The 23,053-nt window shown below is 38.9% G+C and overlaps 1 long non-coding RNA gene across 1 annotated transcript; it reads left to right on the plus strand.

Moving 5' to 3' along the window:
- On the plus strand, positions 3,289 to 20,125 carry LOC110256320. The gene is made up of 3 exons (XR_002337730.1): positions 3,289 to 7,862; positions 10,119 to 10,218; positions 17,223 to 20,125. It is a non-coding gene; the product is annotated as an uncharacterized LOC110256320 (long non-coding RNA).

The following is a 23,053-nucleotide window of genomic DNA, read 5'->3' on the forward strand; positions in this document are numbered from 1 at the left end:
ATTCAGTAGGTCTAAAATAAGGCTCAGTAATTCGCATGTTCTCAGATGATACTGACTCTACTGCTCCAAGGACACTTTGGAACCACTGATCTAAAAAATGCTAGAGATATATTTGCTGGAGTTATTATGACCATGCAGTGAGATAAATTTTGATAGGCTACTGCATTGAATGAATGCTGTGGATATGATTTTGTCCTCTAGGCAAAGTGGATATAAGCAAACGATCCCTGGATACCCTATCTAGAAAAATAAAAGTAATAGTAATTCAAAACAGAATTCATTGTAAACTATTAATGCATATGAATACCAAGTGCCTAGGGTAATGCAATAAAGATCACAGACTGTCAGTAGGATAGGCGTGGCAGACAGAGAAGAATGGTTGTAGGTTTAAGACTGTTTTAACAGGAGTTCCCACTGTGGCGCAAGGGGATTGGTGGCATCTTGGGAGCACTGGAATGCCAGTTCAATCCCCTACCTGGCACAATGGGTTAAGGATTCAGCACTGCCGCAGCTGTGGCTTAGGTCACAACTGCCACTCTTCCCTGGCCCTGGAACTCTATTTGCAGACAGATGGCCAAAAAAAAAAAAAAAAAAAAAAAGAAGAAGAAGGAAAAAAAAGACTTTTAACAGTTAGCTAACTCTTGGTGTTTATTTTACCATCTTAAAAGACCATGTATCTGAAAGGAAAGACAATTGACAGAGGATACACACAACTCTAACATGAGCTGGGGTTAATGTGTTTTATAGGGTAAAGGACACATTTCTTTATGCCTCCTCATAGGAAATATTCAGTTGATCACAAGAATTATAGAATTAGTGCTATTACCCAATTCTCAAAAATAATTTGAATCTATACAATCATCTATTTTTCTCAAGCTGAAAACAGAAGCCTACTGTTCTCTGTTCATTTTTTCTCTATAAAAATGTTCTTGTATAAAAGTCTGAAAAAATAAAAAGCATACCTTAAAATCTTATAAAGGTGCTTCTTAAATGTAGAGTTTCACAAGATTCACATTTTCAAGTAACATCAAATCTCGTATTTTTTCTTTTTTTTTTTTTCTTTTTGTCTTTTTAGAGCCGCATCCACATCATATGGAGGTTCTCAGGCTAGGAGTCTAATCAGAGCTGTAGCCGCCAGCCTACGCCAGAGCTATAGTGACGCCAGATCCCAAGCCATGTCTGCACCCTACACCACAGCTCATGGCAACGCCAGATCCTTGACCCACTGAGTGAGGCCAGGGATTGAACCCACAACCTCATGGTTCCTAGTGGGATTCGTTTCTGTTGGGCTATGATGGGAACTCCAGATCTCATATTTTTTCATAAACTGCCCTTTTAATAATACCTTGAACCAACATCTCTGAAAAGTTCAAAGCCATTTCTACATCTGTACATCACTTATTCTCAAAATACCTCTAGGAAGATGCAGGCAAGTTATTATTAAGTCCACTTTACAGATAGGACAACTAAGGACCAGACTGCTTGCATCACCTAGCAAACTTGTGGGACAAAGTCTGTTATTTTACACTTGTTTTAGAATTTTAACATCTTACCTTCATTTTGAAGCCACATGTTATATACTATTAGGATGCAAAGTGTTCTATTTTCTTTTTTTAATTTGGCTGCACCCATGGCATATGTAAGTTCCTAGGCCAGGATCAATCCCACACCACAGCAATGACCAAACCACAGCACTGACAACACCAGATCCTTAACCCAGTAGGCCAACAGGGAACTCCAAAAGTGTTCTATTTTTGAATCAAGGCTTTGTAAATTGCCAAGTAATTTAATCTGAAGTGATCTTAGTAAATTCTTTTGGTCCTTACTATACACATACTCTTGTTAACTCTGTTTTGTGTTTTAACAAACTTACATAGAGCTTTCTCATATTTATAATGATATTATTATGACATTTTTCTTTTTACAAAAGTGACATTTATGGTAACAATTTTAGAAAATACTAAAAAAGAAAAATACACAAAAAAAATCTGTTATCCTATCACTCAGAAACATCTACCAATGTCATTTATTTATATATATATATATATATATCCATTCATTTATTTTTCTTTCCTTTAAGATGATATAGGATTTTTTTATATTAAAGATATATGTTGAACTTTTTTCTATGGTATTAATACTTCTTACAACCTTTTTATGGTAAATGTTACTGTGTATGGCAGACTTGTTGAAAAGCAAATAATCATCAGGGTACAGCCTGAGGAACATTCACAAAGTGAACATTCCCATGTATTAGTCTGAATACTGACAGAATTCCAGTAGCCCTCCATGCTCTGTGCCCACCTTCAGTCATGAGGCACTCCCAAAGTTAACCATTAGTTACTGTTGCCTCAATTTTTTTTTTTTTTTTTTTTTTGGCTGCATGCATGGCATGTGGAAGTTCCAGGGCCATGGATTGAATGGATTGAACCCAAGCTACAATTGTGACCTGCACCACAGCTGTAGCAACACTGGATCCTTATCCTGCTTCACCACAAGGGAACTTCCTGTTGCCTCAATTTTAACTAGAAATAAATAACATATAGAATATAGTTTTTGGTGTCTCTTTCCTTTGTCCAACATTGGTTTATTAGATATACTCATGAACAAACTTGTCTTAATGGCTGCAGAGTATACTATTTAATGAGTTGCTATGATTTACTCAAGCATGAAAGCAAAAAAAAAAAAAAGCTCTTCTATAGGACATTTATGGCATTGCAAATTTGTTATAAACAATACTGCTCTGAGCATCCTTATTGTTTTGTTCCTATTCTTTTACAGTATGTAGAAAGAGTTCCTAGAAATGGAAATGCTGGTTATAAAGATATCCACAATGTTAAGATGTAAAGATTGCCTTTAAAGTGGTGAAAATATAATTCTACCCATAGCATGGGAGAGAGTCATCTCCTAATATCTTCTCCATCAGTGCATATTAAAATCAGAACCTTTAATCCTTAAGGTTCTGATGGTTTCTGGTCTCAGTGTATTATAGCTATTAATAGCAATATGTCTCAATTCAAATCCTGAGTTATTTCAGAGAGAGAGAGGGACCAGTTTTTTGTTTTTGTTTTTTTTTCTTTTTTAAGGCCACATCTGCGGCATATGGATGTTCCCAGGTTAGGGGTCGAATTAGAGCTGCAGCTATAGGCTATGCCACAGCCACATCAATGCAGGATCCTTAACCCACTGAGCAAAGCCAGGGATCAAACCTGCATCCTCATACTAGTCAGGTTCATAACCTGCTGAACCACAACAGGAATTGCCCAGCTTTTCTTTTTTATAGCTGAGTTTCTCTTATATTATATGGTATTTTTTGAACCAGGATTTTATTAAATGCGTTACTGTCACTAATTCTTCTTCAATGCTAGTAGGTATCACGACATAAGATTCCTCAAAGGTGTACAGCCTGACTTAGCTAAATATTTTACTTCTCAAGTATGTATCGTTCCAGGTTGTGAAAGGAAACATAAATACTGTGTTCTTCATGTCTGTATTTTAATTGCTTCCTATTCCCTTAAGTCTAGAGATTTACTAGTCTAAGTAATAATTATTGCCCCATATCCTCATAATTTGAATTTCTTCCTGAAGTCTTTTTTAAAGAACTTCTTTCTCATTCTGAAAGTAACATTATTGTGTGAAAATACAGATGTTAAAAGAAAATGAAAATCATTTGTAGCCCCTCTACCTTATTGCTTGTGTGTTTGTTTGCTATGTCTCATTGCAGTCTTTCTGTTGTACAGTTATAGATTTTGTTTTTCACACACAAAAAGAACTTTACTGCAATGCTGTTTCATAACCTGCTTTTTCCTCTTAACACATCAGACACAGTTTTCCATCCAATAATCTCTTGATCCAAGTGACATCACTCATTCAGTTAGTGTGTTATATACTTATGTATATGCTCTCCAGAGTGTTTTGTAAACACCAAACTGTCAAGAAGGTGAAAGTTTCTTCTTCTTGTGGAATTATCTGACAACAATTGTGTTTGGTGTTGAAAGAGTTTTGGTATCCTGGGACCCAGCGAGTCCAGGTGAGAATGTGTTGATTGATGTGATTCTCCCAGTTCTCGCCCATGCCCTCCCCTCATTTTGCTCCTAGCACCCCTGTCTGACTAAAAGGAAAAGAATCGATCCTCCCTTTTGACTTTCACGTACATTTAAGTTGCCAGCCATGAATCCCAAATGCAGAGATCTGCAATTTTCTTGGATCTTTGTGAAACAAGCTACTTCTGGAAAGCAGTCAAACAGTGACGTTTGTTTCCCAAAGTGGCACTGTTGTTTTAACTTCACTTATAAGCATGCCATGCCTATCAATTAGAAGTGCTGTCTCCATTCATAAAATGTATGAACTGATGATACAATGGTTAGTTAACTAGAAAATATGCAATCACGGTATAAAACAGGTTTAAAGTTTTAAATTAAGTTAGGATTTGGAATGGGACTAGGATTTTTCTAATAAAATGTCTGTGTTGGGGGGCAGGGTGCTTATTACCGTAGTTCCACAGCAGCATGATTATTTTAAGGAATATTCCTTTCTAGTTAACCTAACAGAAACTATTCTGTATTTTTAGTATGGTATTATTGTTTGTATACTGGAACATGGAATCCAATGAGAGATACCAATTCCCTGATTTAATTTTTTGCCTAGGATAAGGGAGGTAAGAGTTATAAAACTTGACTTCATCCAGGAGGTGGAAAAAAAAAAAACCAAAAAACCTCTCTAAAGATCAACTATGATTTACTTACCAGGCCCCGTCAATGTTTGAGTATCTTAAAGGCTATTAAGCGTGACAATACGTGTTTGAAAAGTTTGTCATCTTCATCCTTTGACAGAGCTAAATCCACAAATCATTAGGTCCAAAACTAAACTTGAGATGAAAGGTCGTTGTTTTTTTCCACCAAGCTATCTAACCTCTAGTTTAAGCACAAGTATAAAACCATCTGCTCACCAGGAGGCCGAGAAGCTCAAAATCCATTAACGCCATATGTATCCACAGAAGTGTGACTTCAGTGCTTCAAATGTTTTCAATTTTTTTTCCTTCGTTATTATCTGCCAGAAACTTAGCTGGAATGCTTTCCCTTTCTTTAAAATGCATTGAATTTCAGTTTAACTATGCAAGGCCTTTTCTGATTAAGTAATTACATACATTTTCTTATTTGTGTGTCTATATTTCGGAATGACTGCTTCATTTTGTTAAAAATTAACCATAAAGGGGAAATAAGATTTTATTTTTAATTTCCCTTCTTTATCCCTAGGGAAACTAACACATCTTTCAAGGCATCACAAGATAAAGATGCTGACTCAGTCTCTTAAATCATCTCTGTAGTCTCCAGCACAGCCCTTAATGAGACAGAGTTCTCTGTACAAGAAGTTGTTTCATTATGTGAGTGAAAAATAACTTTTCCTCCTCCAAAAGTGCCCTTAGTGAAATAATTAAAGTCTGAAACCAAACCGTCATATACTTATCCCAAAACAGAGGAGGGCAAACAACACAGCTTCAAAATGACAAAATGGCTACTTGGTTGAAAATCATACTTTGAAAATCTCACCTCAAATGAGAGGTCAACAGTGGTCAACCTATGAAAGTAAAGTACTTGCCAACTGAGAAAAAAGAAAAAAAAAGAAGAAAATCAAGCAGATCTTCAGAAAGCAGGGAAGAAAACAAAGTGGGAAGATTTCTAATACAGTTCATGATTGTGCCTTACTTATGTAGGTGTAGGTTTGTCTAAATAATAACCTTTTGCATTTGTGGCTAATAAAACATAAGCATTTTTATATCAGTTACCTGATTTGGTCCTCACGATAACCTTAAGAATAGGCAGAAAACAAATTACCTCCCCCAATTTACAGACGTGTGATCTGTAATTTAGGATTATTAAATAACCTGTCCAAGGTTCAATGAGGTTGGTCAGTGGCACATGACTGAATGAGCCCTGCCCTACTGCCTTTTTAAATTAACTGATAGAAAATTATCTACATAGAAATTCTTAGCACATTATAGTGACTCAGCTGTATCACAGGAACAAAGGAAAGTTAAGAATTATTGGCACATGTATTTGATCTAAAATATTAAATTCAAGTGGTTAATTTCAGCCTGCTCCACCCAAATCTTTCAAAGATGCTTACATTCACACAGTGACCACAAATATTTAAGTGCCTCTTTTGTTTTACGGTGACACAGGTGAATTGAAGTTTCACTGATTTTCCATTTGCCTGCTGGCAGAACAATCCAATGGAAAACAACAGGAGGGAAAGGGAAGAAAATAAAAAAGAACTGTAGGTTCTGAAAACTCAAAAATAAAACTTTGATATTATTGATTGACCATGAAAACCTTGAGGATTAGTTATTGATCTACAAGCTGACTGCAAAGTAACCTCCTAACTTGTCTCTGCCTCCTCTCTCTCTCTCCTGCTTTCCTCCAGCCTATGTGCTGCTGCCAGATTATTCCAATGGTCCTTACCTTGTGCAAAACTTCCATAAACTGGCTAAGAAAACATAAACTCTTCACCCTGATATTCAAAACCTCTACAAAAATGACAATGCCTACTATTTAACAACTATTAGAGAATAGACACCAAAAAAAAAATCCTGGGACATATATAGTTAGGCAAATTTACCAGTGAGAAAACTGAGGCTGAGGGAGATTAAATAACTTGCCCTAGGATGGATATTTATCCAGTGGCTGTACCAATGTCCAAATTCAGGCCTGCCTAATACCAAAGTCCAGCCTGTCTGTCTAAATTTGTTTCGGACCTCTAGGACATAGGGAGCCTAAATTACCATGAGTCTTTGGTGCTAGTTTGCAAACACCTGGCCCATGTACAGTTCCATGCTGTTGCCTCGAATTTTTCTACCTGCAATGTTCTCCTCAGTCCTACTACCTATGGAAATGTTCATTCTTCAGGATGCGTCTCAAGTATCACTTCCTCCTTGAAATCTTTGCTGAAATTTATCACCAGAGACCTTCCAGAAGTGAAAAAAACCTCCCTCTTTCTGAATCCTTTTAGATCTTTGTATAATTCGTATGGTACTTACCTTCTTTTATTGTGGTTCTTTTTCTGTCCTCATGAAAAGTTTGCAAGCTTCATGAAAACAGGAACTGGGATTTATCCGTTAGTACTAATCTTAAAGTCCTAGCAGGAATTCAGCACTTCAAGACAGACTTAAAATGTTGGGGGTTGGGGGAGAAACCCGCTTAGTAGCAGCCCAACCAATGAGAAGCCTCCATACTTTGGACTTCCAGCTTCCTCCAATGAACTCCTTTGTTATTACAGTCCCGGTCAACATCCGGCCCCTTTTCCCTATAAAAGCAATTTTCTCGCGGATTCTTCCATTTGCCTGTGGTCAACTAGGCTTCGTGTGGGTGATTTTATCGTTTCTGGCTATTCCTGAATAAACTATTTTGCTGGTTGAAAAAAGAGAAAGAAAGAAATACCACCTGGAATTTGGCATATGGAAAACACAATGTCTCTATCTGCATCAAACCCGGCCTCAAGCCTTGCCGACTTCCAGCATGCTCACTCTGTGCGGACCGCGACCCTGTTGGAAGCCCCGGGGTTGGGGCAACAGGAACTCCTCTGCGCTGCGCAGGCTGCGAGGTCGCTTGGAGGGCTGTGGGCGCCCAGCCGGCCTGGAGTGGCCTAATTAGGTGTGGATACCGCCACTGCCTGGGGCTGAAGCCGCCAGCCTTCATCAAGGCCCTCAGCCATTTTTTTCAAGAGTGCATCCAGAAAAAGGCATGTGGACACCTCCTGCAGAGGATCTGGACCCATTCCTGCAGGAGAAGCTGAGCCTGGAGCCGCTCAGCCTGAACCTGTATCAGGTCCCCGGATCCTTAACCCAGGTTCCCTGAGGCAAATGGGTAAGAGCTGCCAGCAACCAGCCAGGCAGGACTCACACACCTCTTGAGGGTAATTTGAATAAGTGTCATCCAAGTTTGGTGACATTCTGTCCCTCCCTGGGAACTGTTTGGATCCAAGTGTGGCAGGACCCAGAGAAATGAGTTAAAATTGCTTATTCTGTTTCTAGCAAGTTTGTGCCCCCAAGTCACGTGTTCTAGAAACTTAACAGAGGTGATGGTGTCTACACTGTGGGAATCAATTAAGTCAGAGGTTTAGGGGTCTGTGAAGCTGGCTGAGAGACGTCCATGGAAGGAGGTGGCCAGTGATGCCCTTTGTACTTGGGGTAGGAAGGGTCTCAGGTTCCTGGCAAACAAACTGTATTTCATGGGATGACACTTTGGAAAGTTTAAGGATGAGGAGGACCTTTGGTGCTGTCAGAATGCCTCCTTATTCCTTTATTTATTTGAGGTTGGTTATTTGCACACCGTGGCCTCCATGCACACAGAGTCTTCAATGTGGAAGAAAGTAGGTGAAGGCCTCCTCTGCGGGTTTGCCTTCTTTTGCTTGATAATGTTTGTGAGGCCAGCCAGTGGGTGGAATGATTGTATGGCCCTAGTAGTGCTGTTGGGTTAGTCTCTTTGCTTCACGTGACAAATTATAAAAGCGGTATGGCAAAAATGCTGAAGTTGCAGTTTTCAGACATTTAAAACCTCTTTTCTACTTGTTCTCCAGAGGTGGTGGGTTGATGCATCTTAATGGGTGTTTCATATAGAGTTTAACTCACCACGTACAGTTGTATGTTCAATGCTAGTATTTTATGTGTATTCAGCCTTGAGTTTGGCAAGAATGGAGTGGCTTTCCCACTTCCCCAGCTTTTCTTTTCTTTTTTTTTTTTTTTTTTTTCCGTTTTTGGCAGCCCCATGACATACAGAGTTCCTCGGCCAGGGGTCAGACCCCAGCCGCAGTCAGGACCCAAGCTGCAGCTGCAGCAGTGGGGATCCTCAACCTACTGTGCCTGGCTGGGGATCGACCCGAGTTCCAGCTCTCCCAAGATGCTGGAGATCACCTTGTGTCACAGCGAGAATTCCCCAACTCTATTTCACTGGAGTTTGCTGCTTGCAGTTTGAATTGGTTGTACCATTCTAAGGTATTACTATTCTAAAAGCATTCCTACAGAGTTTTACATTTAGGAAATCATAAACATAGGTGACTTTCCTGTGGTAGTTGGGCGAAACAAAAGGAAACATTTTTTTTTCTTGATTGAAGTTGTGTAAAAGCTTAAGTTTGTTTGTTTGTTTTTTTACCCTCTGTGTAAAAGTATTTTAACAGCATTGACTTTCTTAGCCAGAGAAACCTAAAAAACTCAAATTATGGTAATACCTTGTTGTGGCCCTTCAATTAATTTGCATTGCTATAAATAAGCATATAATTTTATCAGCAAGTAGATGATTTAAACTAGGGAGAGTACACAGGATAGTGGAAAGAGCCCTGGTTTGAGTAGCAGATTCAGCCTCACCATAGGCTAGCCCATGCCACCGCAGTTAGCCAAGTGACATTGGACGTGGTAATTCACCTAAATTCAGTCAACATTAATGGAGGGTCCGTACCATGCTAGGCACTGTATCAAGGTAGTGCATTGCTATAAGTCTTACCAGAGATAGAGATTCTGCTGAATATTTTTTAATTCATCAATCCATGAGTCTGTACTTTTGATACAGTCATGAACAGACTATCTTGGAGGAGGACTAGACATTTATTAACAGTTTTTTTTGGGTCAAATGACTTTGTATGCATTATTCTTTAATGACTTTTCACATTAACCCTATAAGATGGATATAATTATTTCCATTTTATAGATGGAGTTAAATAATTTGCCTCAAGTCACACAGATAGCAGTGAGAATTCAAACCTGTCTAATTCTTAAGCCCATTATTTCTTCATTAATCACATGGCTTCAAGCCAAGGAAAGAGCAGTTAATGTTATTGAGCATCTGTTTATTTCAGGCACTGTGCTTGGCAGTCTTATTTGGGTGGTTTTATTTAATCCTTATGGGAACTCAGAGGTGCTAATACTTGAATTTTATAGTTTGACTTCAGGATCATTGGAAGAATAACTTATTACTGGACTTTATCTGAAGGGTATATTTTGTTCTGCTCCTTGAAGGCGAGGAATATGTCTAACTAAAATGACAATGTCAAATAAAGCATCCACTAAAAACAAACAGTCCAGAATTCCTCCTTTTCTCCCTAAAGTCCCCTTCTTCTCTGTTCTCCAGCTCAGTGAAGGGCACCACCAGCCACCCATGAGCCAGCAAATCCCTGGATATCATTCATGACTCCACCCTTTACCTCACCCTGCATCCAACTACAAATTCTGTAAGTACACCACCTAAACATCTCTCCATTTCATCTATGTTGTTTCATCAGCCATGCCACCCATGTACTCTCAATAAACACAGGCTAATCAAGACACTCAGAGAAAATAGGCAATTTGTTCAGTGCACTTCTTTGCTGGGTTTTTCCCACTGCCTTTTAAATAAGGTGAATCTTCCTTCAAATTTATAAAACAAACTATAAACAAGGCCCTTTATTTTAATTCCACTTATAGCTAGCTCCCGATGTTTCTTCTCCTTTTACAGCCAAAGTAATCGTTGTTTCCTTCTCTCTTCTTAACCCACTTTATCTGGCTTCTTCTCCCACCATTTATCTTCCATCTCCTCAGTTACAAGGATTTTGGTGTGAGCCACTGAAAGATGGAGTTGCCATCTACTTTGGTATATGGGGCATATTTGCTTTTGGATATGTTAAGCTAGAGATGCCTGTTTGGTTTAAACTGTACCTGCAAAGTTGGTAGCTGTCAAGATACAGAGGCTATGTAAACCCTAGTTCTCTTAAAGCAAGGTTGCACATTAGAATCGCCTGATGAGCTTAAAAATCCCAAAGCCAGGCACTACTCTGGGCCAATTTTATCGGAGTATCTGGAGTAGGACCCAGGCATCAGTATTGTTTTTATTTTTAATTTATTTTATTTATTTATTTTTCGGGTCGCACCCATGGCAGTATGGAAGTTCCCAGGCTAGAGGTTGAATTGGAACTGAAGCTGCCAGCCTACACCACAGCCACAGCAACACCAGATCATCCTTAACCCACTGAGCAGGGCCAAGGATTGAACCTGCATCCTCATGGATACTAGTCGGATTTGTTATTGCTGAGTCACAGCAGGAACTCCGGTATTATTTTTTAAATTCCCTGGATTATACTTATCTGGGGGTGGAAAGAGTATAAAGAAAAGAAAAGAAAGATAATTATTTCCTTCCAAACAGTACTTAGCACAGCTAAGAACTGACTTAAATGTAGTCCATCATAATTAGCAGAGAATTTTTAACTGAATTTTCTCACAGAGAGACTTTGTTCCACCATGATAACATCTTGTCTGAAAACTAGAGTTGGACTTTGAGCTTCCAGAATCCTTCCATCCCATTCTCCCAAATTCCCCACTGCTTAAAAAACTGCAGCTGTGGGTTGGTCTATCCAGAACAATAGAGAGAACAGAGAACATTGATCGTTATTCATTCAACAAACATTTAGGTTCTGGGACATTGTGTTTGTTTCAAGAGACTGCAAGATAAGGCACAGGCTGCACTCCAGGGGTGCTCACAATCTAACCAGGGAAGATAGACTTGTAAACAGATAGGAATAATCACATGAGCTATATGAGAGTGTAAAAGTAAAATGGTCAGTTTTGTTGGGGTCAGGGTGACCAGTCTAGGCTTTACACAGGAGATGAGTCTTGACCTGCACTTTGAAAGATAAATTGATTGATATTTGCAAGCAGTCAAGGAAAGATTAGGGAGGATAACTCCAGAAAGAAAGGGATGTAGGTAAGGGGGACTGGTAGGTTTGGGAAACTGCAAATAATTTCAAGTGGAGAGTGTGTTTGAGTGTGCAGGAGGTGAGGGGCAGGAGTGGCAGAGAGTTGATGAGAGAAATACCTCAGAGAGGGGGATGGACTTTATAAATCCTGCTAAAGGCTTAAACTTTTTGCAGGTGACTTCTTCCTATGGGCAGTGTGTTGAAACATGTGTAATAAAACACCAAAATTATATAACCAGAATTGTATTTTCCTGTAAACCTAAGAAAGATACCTCTTATCTCCTAAATTAACCTCTGCAATCTTTGGAAACCAGGTGTGGTCAAATGGAATCTAGTTATTGCATTTCTATTTAGATATGCAGTTTCTAAGGTGGGAAAATGGGATTACCTCCACAAGAACCAGGCTTCAGTTGTTTGTCCCTTTCAACACTTTTCTCCCCTCCTCATGGCCCTCTATTCTCTTCCTCTTGTAGAACAGCTACGGCCTCAGGTGGTCTGTTACCACAAGTTTCAGTGAGATAGTGACCTAGTGGCCACCCCTGACTCTGAGTGTATAGGGCCTGGAGGGCTATACCTGACTGAGGATTACTGTGCTGGAAACAAAGCCCACTATCTTCCGCCCACTCTAGGACTGCCTAGGAGGCATTGATTCTTTCCGTGCATTTGTGATAAACCCTACTGCACCCTAGATCACCACTATCCTAAAAGGAAAGGAGGTTGGTGAGAAGTTTCAGTGCATTGGTATTCAGTCATCTGAGAAGAGAGAGGACAGCAAAAAGGTTTCTCCACCTGTCACCCAGCCACTAAAGCTTTGCAGACTACACTGCAAAGGAAGTAGAAGCTGCTGTGGGCAATGCCTATCCAAGATTATTAATTATTATTGTTTACTTCAACATCTCCCTGTGACAAACTTACAGGCTTCAGCTGCCTTGTCAAAATGGGGGGGGGGGGGGCAGGGCGGGGCTGGCTTGCTCTTGATGGATTGTCTCTGCCCTCCTGTTTAAAAATACCTGATGTCTAGGTCTCATTCCACTCTCCTACCACCTGGAAGGCAGGACACCTATAGTTTTTTCTACTGCTTGACTTAGTGAACTTGGCAAGCTACTTAACATTTAGGTAACATGATAGTTTGTTGTTGTTGTTTTTTCCCCACCAGGAGTAGTACATACCTCCTCCTAACCTCCTGAAATGCTGGATAAACTTGTTACTTTTTGAAGGAAATAGTTGAAAAATGCATGCCTCTATTGTAATCAACTAATCTCAAAAATTTTTTAATTTCCTTTTGAAATGGAAAAATAAGAAATAGATTTCTTTGCTATCTATTGAGAACAAACACACCATAAATGATAATTGTTTTAAAATATTTATCCAAGGTAAATGCTTCATGAAAAATGGCAAATTTTTTTTTTTTTTTTTTCTTTTTAGAGCCATACTCAAGTCATATGGAGATTCCCAGGCTAGGGGTCAGGTTAAATTAGAGCTACAGCTGCTGGCCACAGCAATGTGGAATCTGAGCCTCATGTGCAACCTACACCACAGCTCACGGCAACCGGATCTTCAACCCACTGAGCAAGGCCAGGGATCGAACCCACATCCTCAAGGACACTAGTTGGATTTGTTTCCTCTGAACCACAATGGGAACTCCAAAAAAATGGCAAATTTTTCAAGATGATATTTACTGTTCTTACAGCTTCCCAAAAGATAAGGCAAAATAGAATTCTGGAAAGATTTCTAACTTCCTGACCAAAAGATTCGATCAGTAACTTAACTGGAGTGGCTCAGTGGAAATGAATCTGACTGGTATCCATGAGGACGCAAGTTCTATCCCTGGCCTAGATCAGTGGACTAAAGAGCCAGCGTTGCCGTGAGCTATGGCGTAGGTCACGGCTGGGATCTGGCATTGCTGTGGTGTAGGCTGGCAGCTACAGCTCCGATTCAACCTCCATATACCACAGGTGCAGCCCTAAAAAGACAAAAAAAATCTTCCTGTGTTTTAAACTATAAATAAAGTCATAATGTAATAGTCCACTAATCTGATATAAATAAGTGACTATTACTTTGTTGCTCAGAGATGTTAGGTCTATTTCTTCCTGATAAAGACAGATTCATTTTTGAAATTCCCATCTTTACCTCTCAGAACACAGCAGTGGTATTTCTAGAGCTGTATAATTAATTGCTTTTTACTCAGACCAAACTGAAGCTCTTCTTAATGACAAGAAAAGGGGGCGGAAGGGAGCCTGTCAAATAGGATTATTCAAAGGAAAAAAAATTGGGGAATTTAAAATTGCAACCTGTCATTACCTTCCACATCATATCAGAAGGACAGAAAAATAGAATAGCATTTTATCAAAAATATAAATCTAAGGAGAGGCAACATCTGATATTTCTAAAAAGTTATTTGAACTACCATGATTACCTGGTATATTAGATGGCTCAATATGAAAGATATGGGGGGGTGCGCATGCGTGTGCACATGTGTGTTTCCTAACAGCTCTATTAACTGCCAGGTATTAAAGGTCAAAGGTAGCATATCACTGAGGTTGTCAGAAGTTCTTAGTTAGATGACTGATACCTTGTCTGTGTCTCAAGTTCTTTTCTAAGCACATTGCCAACCATTACCTGCCAAATCTTCATCTGCTTATATAGATTCAGGGCTTTTCTCCTGTTTGTAGTTTTAAGAAACTTAAAAAGGGCAATTTGTCCTCAATGTCTCAAAACATCCTTTTCTATTCCTTTGTCCTCTCACCTTCCCCTGACTCACTCATCTGACTAATCAAAAGCCCCCATACAGACACTTAAATATATAAACACATCGCTGTCATAAAGCTAAGAGCCTGGGGTAAACTGAATATTAAGTCATAGCATATTATTCAGATCTTAATGCATTATATCCCTTCGCTTTTAAAAACAGAAAGCCTTAAACACAGATGAATTGGCCTTCAATAATAGAACACCAGTCCCTATGGGATTTGTGTGAAAATAGTACTAATACCCTGCCCCCCCAAAAAAATGTAAATGGCCATTCTCTCCTAATAAATAGGGATGACTTGGTTGCCTTAAGCAAAGATATGAGTCAAAAATAAAATAGGAAATTAAAGTTATGTCTTCTGAAGTTCCCTGGTGGCAAAGTGGTTCAGGATTCAGAATAGTCACTGCTGTGGTGAGGGTTTGATCCCTGGCCCAGGAACTTCCACATTCCGCAAGTATGGCCGAAAATAAATAAATAAAAGGAAGTTCTCAATAAAATGGAGAAATCCACATGGTGCTAGATTTCTAAATAAAGAAAAATGATTCTCATTTTTTAAAAAATAATATAGTTATGTATCCTAATACCTTATTCTGAGTTCTTACCATTAACCCAGGCAGCCTCCTAAATGATAGCAATGGGAAAAGCAGATGGGATTATGGAATTAATATACAGCAGGGAAAAATCCTAAGGTCATCAATGGTTCCATGGTAAGGTTGTACCTACAATTAGTAGATGGTGCTCCAGACTGTTGGCAGCATATTTTGACTGAACTTTTTTTTTTGGTGGGGGGGTTCTTTTTAGGGCCACACCTGCAGCATATGGAAGTTCCCAGGCTAGGGGTCTAATTGGAGCTGTAGCCACCAGCCTATGCCACAGCCAAAGCAATACAGGATCTGAGCCATTCTGCCACCTATACCACAGCTCATGGCAACCCCAGATCCTTAACCCACTGAGTAAGGCCGGGGATCGAACCTGCATCCTCATGGGTACTAGTTGGGTTCATTAACCAATAAGCCACAATGGGAACCCCTTGACCAAACTTTTTAAATTTAGCATTAAAAAGTTCATTCATATATTCCTTATCATGAATCTTACAAATGTACCATGTAGATTAAGCTATTTATATCTGAAGGAAAACAAAAATCTTGATAATAATTTAAAATTTGATTTTCTCAATTGTTAAGCATTGAAAAAAAAGGCAAAAATTAAGCCCTGTAGGAGTTTGGGCAAGAGGAGAAAAGGGAATGGAAATTTAGTATGCATTTCTGAGGCAGATTGCTGCAGAAATTTTAGTTATCATGGTTTTATGGGAGAACTAATTAAATTAATTTAGAAACTCAAAATTAGAAAAAAATCAAGCAGATCTACAAATTATAGTTAAGTAACATACATAATAAATGAGGTGCTACAGGGCTCAATACCATCTCTTTCTATTGAAATGCCCCTTAGGATAGGGTATAATTTCGACAAAAATTGAATTAAGAGGATGGATGGCTTAGGGAATTCTGTAGGGTGCATACCAACTTTTATTTTTAAACTGTTCATTTACTTAGAGTTCCAGTCTGTATGTGCTGTTAGTGATTAACCCACCTAGTAGCTTTAAAACTATGGTGCTTTAAAACTCTGCAGTGCTAGGGGAGGGGGAGCACTATACTGAAGAAACACTGAATTCCAGTGTTTTAAGACACACCTGATCATTTTAGTCCTCTTCAATATCATTTTCTAAGACTAAGTGCTCTTGAGGCTGTATTGATGGTAGACATTATGTGCATCAAGTGCTTTTCTACTAGTGTCATGGCGACATGGTTTTGAGTTTATTATTACACCTACCTCTCCAAACTATTTGTTTTAATGTATGAGACTTAGAATATTTCTTTAATAGCTAACCATGAATATTCATTCATTCATTCAATTGTCCTTTCATTCTCCCATTATATATTATCTATACACCTGGGCAGGCACTTTAAGTACCCGATTCCTGTAAAATGAGAAACAATAACAAGAGTTCCTGTCCGCAAAAAGTTCATGATCATAGAGAAAACTATTCACATACAATTATTACACAATGAGATGGACATTATGATTTTTTTACAAATTCAACAGGCCTCTCCCCTCTGCTTTCTCTGTGTATTATTTAAATATTCACACAGTATTCTATTGTTGAAAAGAGGTACTAGAGTTGACATAATTAAACTAGCATGCAAGTCCTAACACCACCCCTTATTGGTCTTGTGACCTTGAGATCTCGGTGGAATTTAGCCTAAGTCATTTTCACCTCTTAGAACCCCAGTTTCCTATTCAACACTTAATTGATAGTTTAATGTGAGCTACGTATCACTATATGTTTCATGTGCATTAATTTATATAGTCCTCTCAACTAACCTCTGAAGAGGTGTTCAGATAATCCCTATTTTGTGTATGAGAAAACTGTGGTACATATATGCTAAATAGTTCACTAAGGGTTAGACAGCTTAACAAGCTTTGAACACTGGGCACGGCATCTGGGCTCTTAATCAGTGTTCTATACAGCCTATTTAAATAGAGTGCTAATAATGAAGTTAAAATTAGAGAATCTATGGGAAAGAATTTTAAAAGTTTTAGCATATAAAAGTAAAAAGTATAATTTTTAAAGGCGTTTAAATCCAAAACTGTGTTGGAGGAAATCAGCTGACAACTGTAGGTCCTTCTGTATTTATTTTCTTAGCACCCTTCCCTCTTCCTTGGATAAGAACACTTTAATGTCTCCCCTTACTCTAAGTCTCTGTAGGTTGGGTAGGAATAGCCCCATTCCTGCCTCCAAGGTTGAGAATGTTGAAAATTGGTTGGATACCTGTCCTGGACCAAAAGCAAGGTAGGTGAAGAGCTAAAGTCGAATTCCTACCCATCCTCCTAACTCCAAAGTCCTCTGGGCATACCTAGCTTTGAAAACCACTGTGTTCAGAAGCCTTTTCCTCCTGAAGTCTGGCATAAAACAGCTGCTTGGCTTCAGTTTTCTCATCTATCCTTGCCACCAAGTTTCTTTTTTCATTCATGGCCAGGAATCAGCAAAATTATAGATCTGTGCAAAGCTCTTTATCTACAGATTATGTCCCAAAACAAGGAACACATAAGCATACTTTTAGGCAAGCAAGTTTTCCTTTCACCTTCCCAGGCATGGCAGGGAATTAAGGGGGGATTCCTAGTTAGAAGGCACACTCCATAGTTGCACCAATCTCTTACCCCTCTGGAGCTAAGAGAGACATTACTTCCCAGGCTGGTCCACTGAATGAAGCCGTTTTGTCAATGGTCATAAAATTACAAGGATGAGATCCCTGAGGCTGCCTATGGAGAAGACTGAAAGCTACCCTTTTTTTTTGAGGCTCAGTGGGTGTAGTCATGTCCAGCATAGTCTGGACAGCACAGATATTATTCTGCCGTACCATTTGAAGTTGGCATTCACATTTACACATTATAATAGAATTGATGACCATTTTAGGCCTTGGAGTTTTACTCATTTAATAGTTTAACCAGAGCATCATTCAAATGGTGCTTTGAGCCAAGACAAGCCAGACCAAATGAGGATTTTCCTGTGCTTTCCTTCCAGCCATTGGTTCCTTCTAGGCTTATGGTTCTGATTCAATTACCACTACACTCCATTTGCTCTCACTGCCCTCTTTCTGTCTCTTAGCTCCCATTCTTTCCTCCACACACTTCAACTTGAATACAGTAGTCTTTCCTTCTCTGAAGGTGGTAAGAGTTACAGTGGAAGCCTAAAACTGCTGATAGTATTGAACCCTATGTATACTATGTCTTTTCCTAGACATAGACACCTTTGATAAGGTTTAATGTATAAAGTAGACACAGTAAGAGGTTGACAACAACAATAATAAAATGGAACAGTTATAACAACATCCTGTAATAAAAGTTATGCGAATGTGGTCTCTCTCTCTCAAAATATACAAACTGAATGCATTTACTATCTTAACCAAACACTTACCATGCATTGTTGAAAACTTTTGCAGTTTGAGGTGAAACAGCAAAACTAGCACAAATGTCTTTCTTCCTTCTTTGCAATTTTCATGGACAGAAGATTCCTTCTTACCATAAATCTTAGCATTAGCAACCTCAGCATACAATTTTTTTCTTTCCTTGTTTAGTTGAGAACATTCACATTTTCACTTTTAAAAAGCACTTTGCAGCTGCTCTTTGGAAGACCCAAATTGCCAGCATCACTACTCTTCTGCTTTGAGGCCATTATTAAGTAAAATAAGGGTGATGAAAGCAAGCGCTGATACTATGGCAGTTGATATGATAACTCAGGCAGCTACTATATGACTAACAGGGTACACGGGACAAAGGGATGATTCATGTCCCAGGGACAGAGTGGGATGGGGTGAGATTTCATCATGCTCCTCAAAATGGTGTGCAATTTAAAACTTAAAAATTGTTTATTTTTGGAATATTTAATATTTTCAGACCTTGCTTAACTGCGGGAAACTGAAACTATGAAAATTGAAGCTATGGCTAAGGAAGGACTACTGTGGTAGACTTTTCGGCTTCTGTGAAAAGAGCAAGGTTTAAGGACTACAGTAAGATTAAGCATGTAGCACCAAATAGGATACCGTCGCCTCTGGAGACCACAATCGCATAAAGCGTACTTGTCCCTCAAGGTGATTATATCATTATCTGGGGCGTGAAAAGCCCACTGGCAGACCTACAGGCTGGAATCCAGTGAAGCTGGGTGTTCAGCATATCTTCTGTTTTTTGGTTTTTTTTTTTTAAACTGTAAGATTCCCAAAGCACTCCACTATACTCCAGTCAGCTGACTAAAGCAACATTTTCTTTACTGCCCTTACTAGAATTTTTAAGAATGACCTAAAAGATCTTAGACATGATTTTCTATGTTTTGTAGCTACTAAGACATTCAGTATTATGAGATACTTTTTCTGTTTTCCCTGGTTTTTTAGGTGAATTGTTCCTAAATAATTCCTTCACCAAGGTTCTATCTTTGTTCAGACAAGGCTTCCCTCTGTCCCAGCCTACGTAGAACATCTGTATGCAACCTGAATGTTCTTGGTGCTGACAGCCCCGCTTCTCCCCAAACTGTCACCATCTGGCCATCAGCTGTGCACTTCTGAAAACCCACGCATGCGAATGCCAATCTTCTCCCTGGAAGGCTGTGAGCTTAGCATTTCTCCAGGATTCTAGCCGGGTGACTTAAATGAGTCTAAAGTTGTTTTTCCCCCTAGTACTCTCTTAGCCTTTAACATAATAGCTCACATTCACCGATAAAAACAATAAAATGTCCCTTTAATTAAAGGAACTATTTTCAGTTTGTCTCACCACCAGTCTGAAGGTGAAATACATATTGTCCATGTGATTTGCTGTGTCACATCATGGAAATATAAAGAAATTCTCCTAATAATTATGAAATACATACTTGGAAAGAAGTTCAACTGTTTCTTTAAAAATAAAAATCTAACAATATGTTGAAACAGACATGGTATTTTTCTCACTTATTTCAAAAAAATATGCCTACTAAAAAAACACAACTCCCTTTGCAGCTTTATAAAATTACTTTTTAAACTGTACACAGAAGAGTTCCCATTGTGGCTCAGTGGGTTATGGACCCAACATTGTCTCTGTGAGGATGTGGGTTGGATCCCTGGCCTCCCTCAGTGGGTTAAGGATCCAGGGTAGTCACAGACTGCCAGGTAGGTCGCAGATGTGCCTCAGATCTGATGTTGCCATGGTCGTGGTATAGGCTGAAGCTGCAGCTCCAGTTTGACCCCTGGCCCAGGAACTTTCATATGCAGCAGGCAAAGCCATGAAAAAAAAAAAAAGAATTGTATATGGAAATTGAAATGTTACTTCTACCATGCCTTTATTATTTTGGCAAATAATTTTCCTAAGTAATGACCATTTGGCTTCATTAATTAATCAGTTATTTTGAGAAACATTTATCAGCATCAAAAAATATATATACCCAAGATTTGGAAAATGTTTTGGAACTTTCAGACTAGTAGGTAAGCCAGAAAAAAAGCAAATACTTTCCATTTAGCTCAGAAAGGAGAAACAGACACAGAAGCCCTTCAGAAAACAGCACTTGATTTTTCAACCATTTTGGTTTCTTTAAAGGCAGAGCTGTTTCATTTTGAAATCAGATTTAATTTATCAAGACAACAAGGGCCTTTTGTCCCTAAATAAATAAATAATTTTTTAAAACCCTCTTACCTCCCTGATAATTTTTTTTCAAAATTTGTTTTCCCTTAATTATAGGTGATTTTCATCTCTGCAGCAGTGGTTCTTCTTCTTTTTTTTTTTTTTGGCCACACCCGCAGTATGCTCCTTGGCCAAGGCTCATTGAACCTAAGCCACAGCAGTGACAGTGCAAAATTCTTAACTGCTAGGCCACCAGGGAACTCCTCTGCAGTGGTTCTTAACTTTTGGGGGAAGTCAACGAAATACATCAGAATTAGAATCCTAGGTGCAGGTTTTTCCACTCTTCACATGATTTGGGCTTAGAAACTTTAGTGTGGAGGTTTTGTAAAAACATAGATTGCTGGACCCACCCCCGGAGTTTCTGATTGAGTCTGGGGTGGGACCTGAGAATCTGCATTCCTAACTGGTTCCTGAGTGATGCTAATGGTCTGGGACCCAGCTTTGAGAACCACTGTTCTGTTCCATTAGACCACCATAGAAGGCGGTTCATCTGGGGAGAAATCTCCTAGATAATTGTGATAGCCGTTTCTCAACCACCAATGAACTCTAAACTTTCTCTACCAGATTCACCAGATCCTTTCCACATGCTCTTCATGCATTTAGAGAAATTTATAGTCATGCCCTTTTTTTTTTTTTAATGGCACTGTATCTACAAACCTACAGATTAGCTTTTCATTTTACCTAGTATTGGTGATTTCTCAGTCTCTCTAATTACAGAATAGGATCTGTGAAGTTATCTGTTACATGTCTATCAGAGATTTACAATAATACATTTATAATAACACTGACATACTATAGAAGTTAACATGTGCCAGACTTGGTTCTAAGACATGGTTCTCTTCGTGGCACAGTGTGTTAAGCCTCCATGATTTTCACTGCGGTGGCTCGGGTTGCTGCTTTGGCATGGATTTGATCCCTTGCCCAGGAACTTCCACATGCCACAGGCATGGCCAAAAACAAACAAACAAATGTCATATATTTTAACTAATTTAAATCCTCTCAACACTCTAGTGAAGTAGCTATTATTATTTTTTATTATTATTATCCCCATTCCAGAAAAGCTAGAAATGGAGGCCCATTCAGGTTAAAAAGCTTGCCCCAGGTCATCAGCTTGTGAGTGGTGAAACCCAGGCAGTCTGTCTTTGACTCTGTGTGCCCAACTACTCGCCTGCTGTACAATCTAGTAGTGTCTCTATTAGTGATTTTTAAAAATTTTAAAGCCTTTCCGAATTTCCGCAAGATTTTCAACATTATATTATGCACATATTCTAAATTTAAACAGTATTACCATTAAGCAATAATGCAGATATTTCTAAATCTCCTATCTCTTTCTGGCCATACATTTTCACCAGTGTAAATCAATAAGCATTCTGACTTAATGATTAGTGGACAGATAAGCTTTTGATGAATTTTTGATGGAAAAGCACAAGAAAAAATTCCTGATACTCAAGAGAGAGTATCAAATTTTGATCATGATAGCATGCATATGATTCTCCTGTAGCACTGTTCAAATGTGTCCCAAAGTAGAAAAAGGTCCTTTTCTCCCATTTGTTTGTTTAGCTCCCCAGAGAGGAAGTTGGGAAGAATGTCAATAGCAGGCTTTCTGTTTGAGAGTTTGCTTTCAAGATATCCAAGAAAAAAATTGTATTAATCAGTTTATAAGGGAAATGTCCCATAATTTAATTAAAGGCGAATCCAAACTCTGGGTAAGTTTGAAAAGGTTGAAGGCCAGTAAATCTGAATTTCACCCCAGATTCTGACAACTTTTCCCTTCTCTCCTGTTTCTAGGGTAGGAGCCTGAAGACTCTCTTCCTCCCCCTCATCCCAGGGGGAGGTTGAGAAGGTTGAAGGTTGCACATTTAGGGCCTTATTGTGACTTCGGCCACGTGACACTCTTTGGTTGAGTTGTACCAAATTGTACAGTTCTAAAGTGCCATTATCTGAAGCTTCAGCTTAATTTTGATCTCCATACCAGAAAGATTTGATTAAAATTAACAGAATATAGGATATTTTTTAAACATATCTTTTTCAAACCCATGAGTTTTCCTGAGGAAGAGACAGTTGCTGTTTTTAATATTCAGCTTTTCTATTTAATCAAATTATAATATCTTAGAGTTTAAAGACAGGGCACAAGTTGGATTATAAAATCATAGGAGTTTCCATCATGGCTCAGTGGTTAATGAATCCAGCTAGGAACCATGAGGTTGCGGGTTCAATCCCTGGCCTCGTTCAGTGGGTTAAGGATCCGGTGTTGCCATGAGCTGTGGTGTAGGTGGCAGATGCCTCTTGGATCCCGCATTGCTTTGACTCTGGCGTAGGCGGGCAGCTACAGCTCCAATTGGACTCCTGGCCTTGGAACCTCCACATGCCACAGGTGCGGTCCTAGAA

The sequence above is a fragment of the Sus scrofa genome, chromosome 13 (genome assembly GCF_000003025.6).
Source record: "Sus scrofa isolate TJ Tabasco breed Duroc chromosome 13, Sscrofa11.1, whole genome shotgun sequence".
Taxonomy (NCBI): domain Eukaryota; kingdom Metazoa; phylum Chordata; class Mammalia; order Artiodactyla; family Suidae; genus Sus; species Sus scrofa.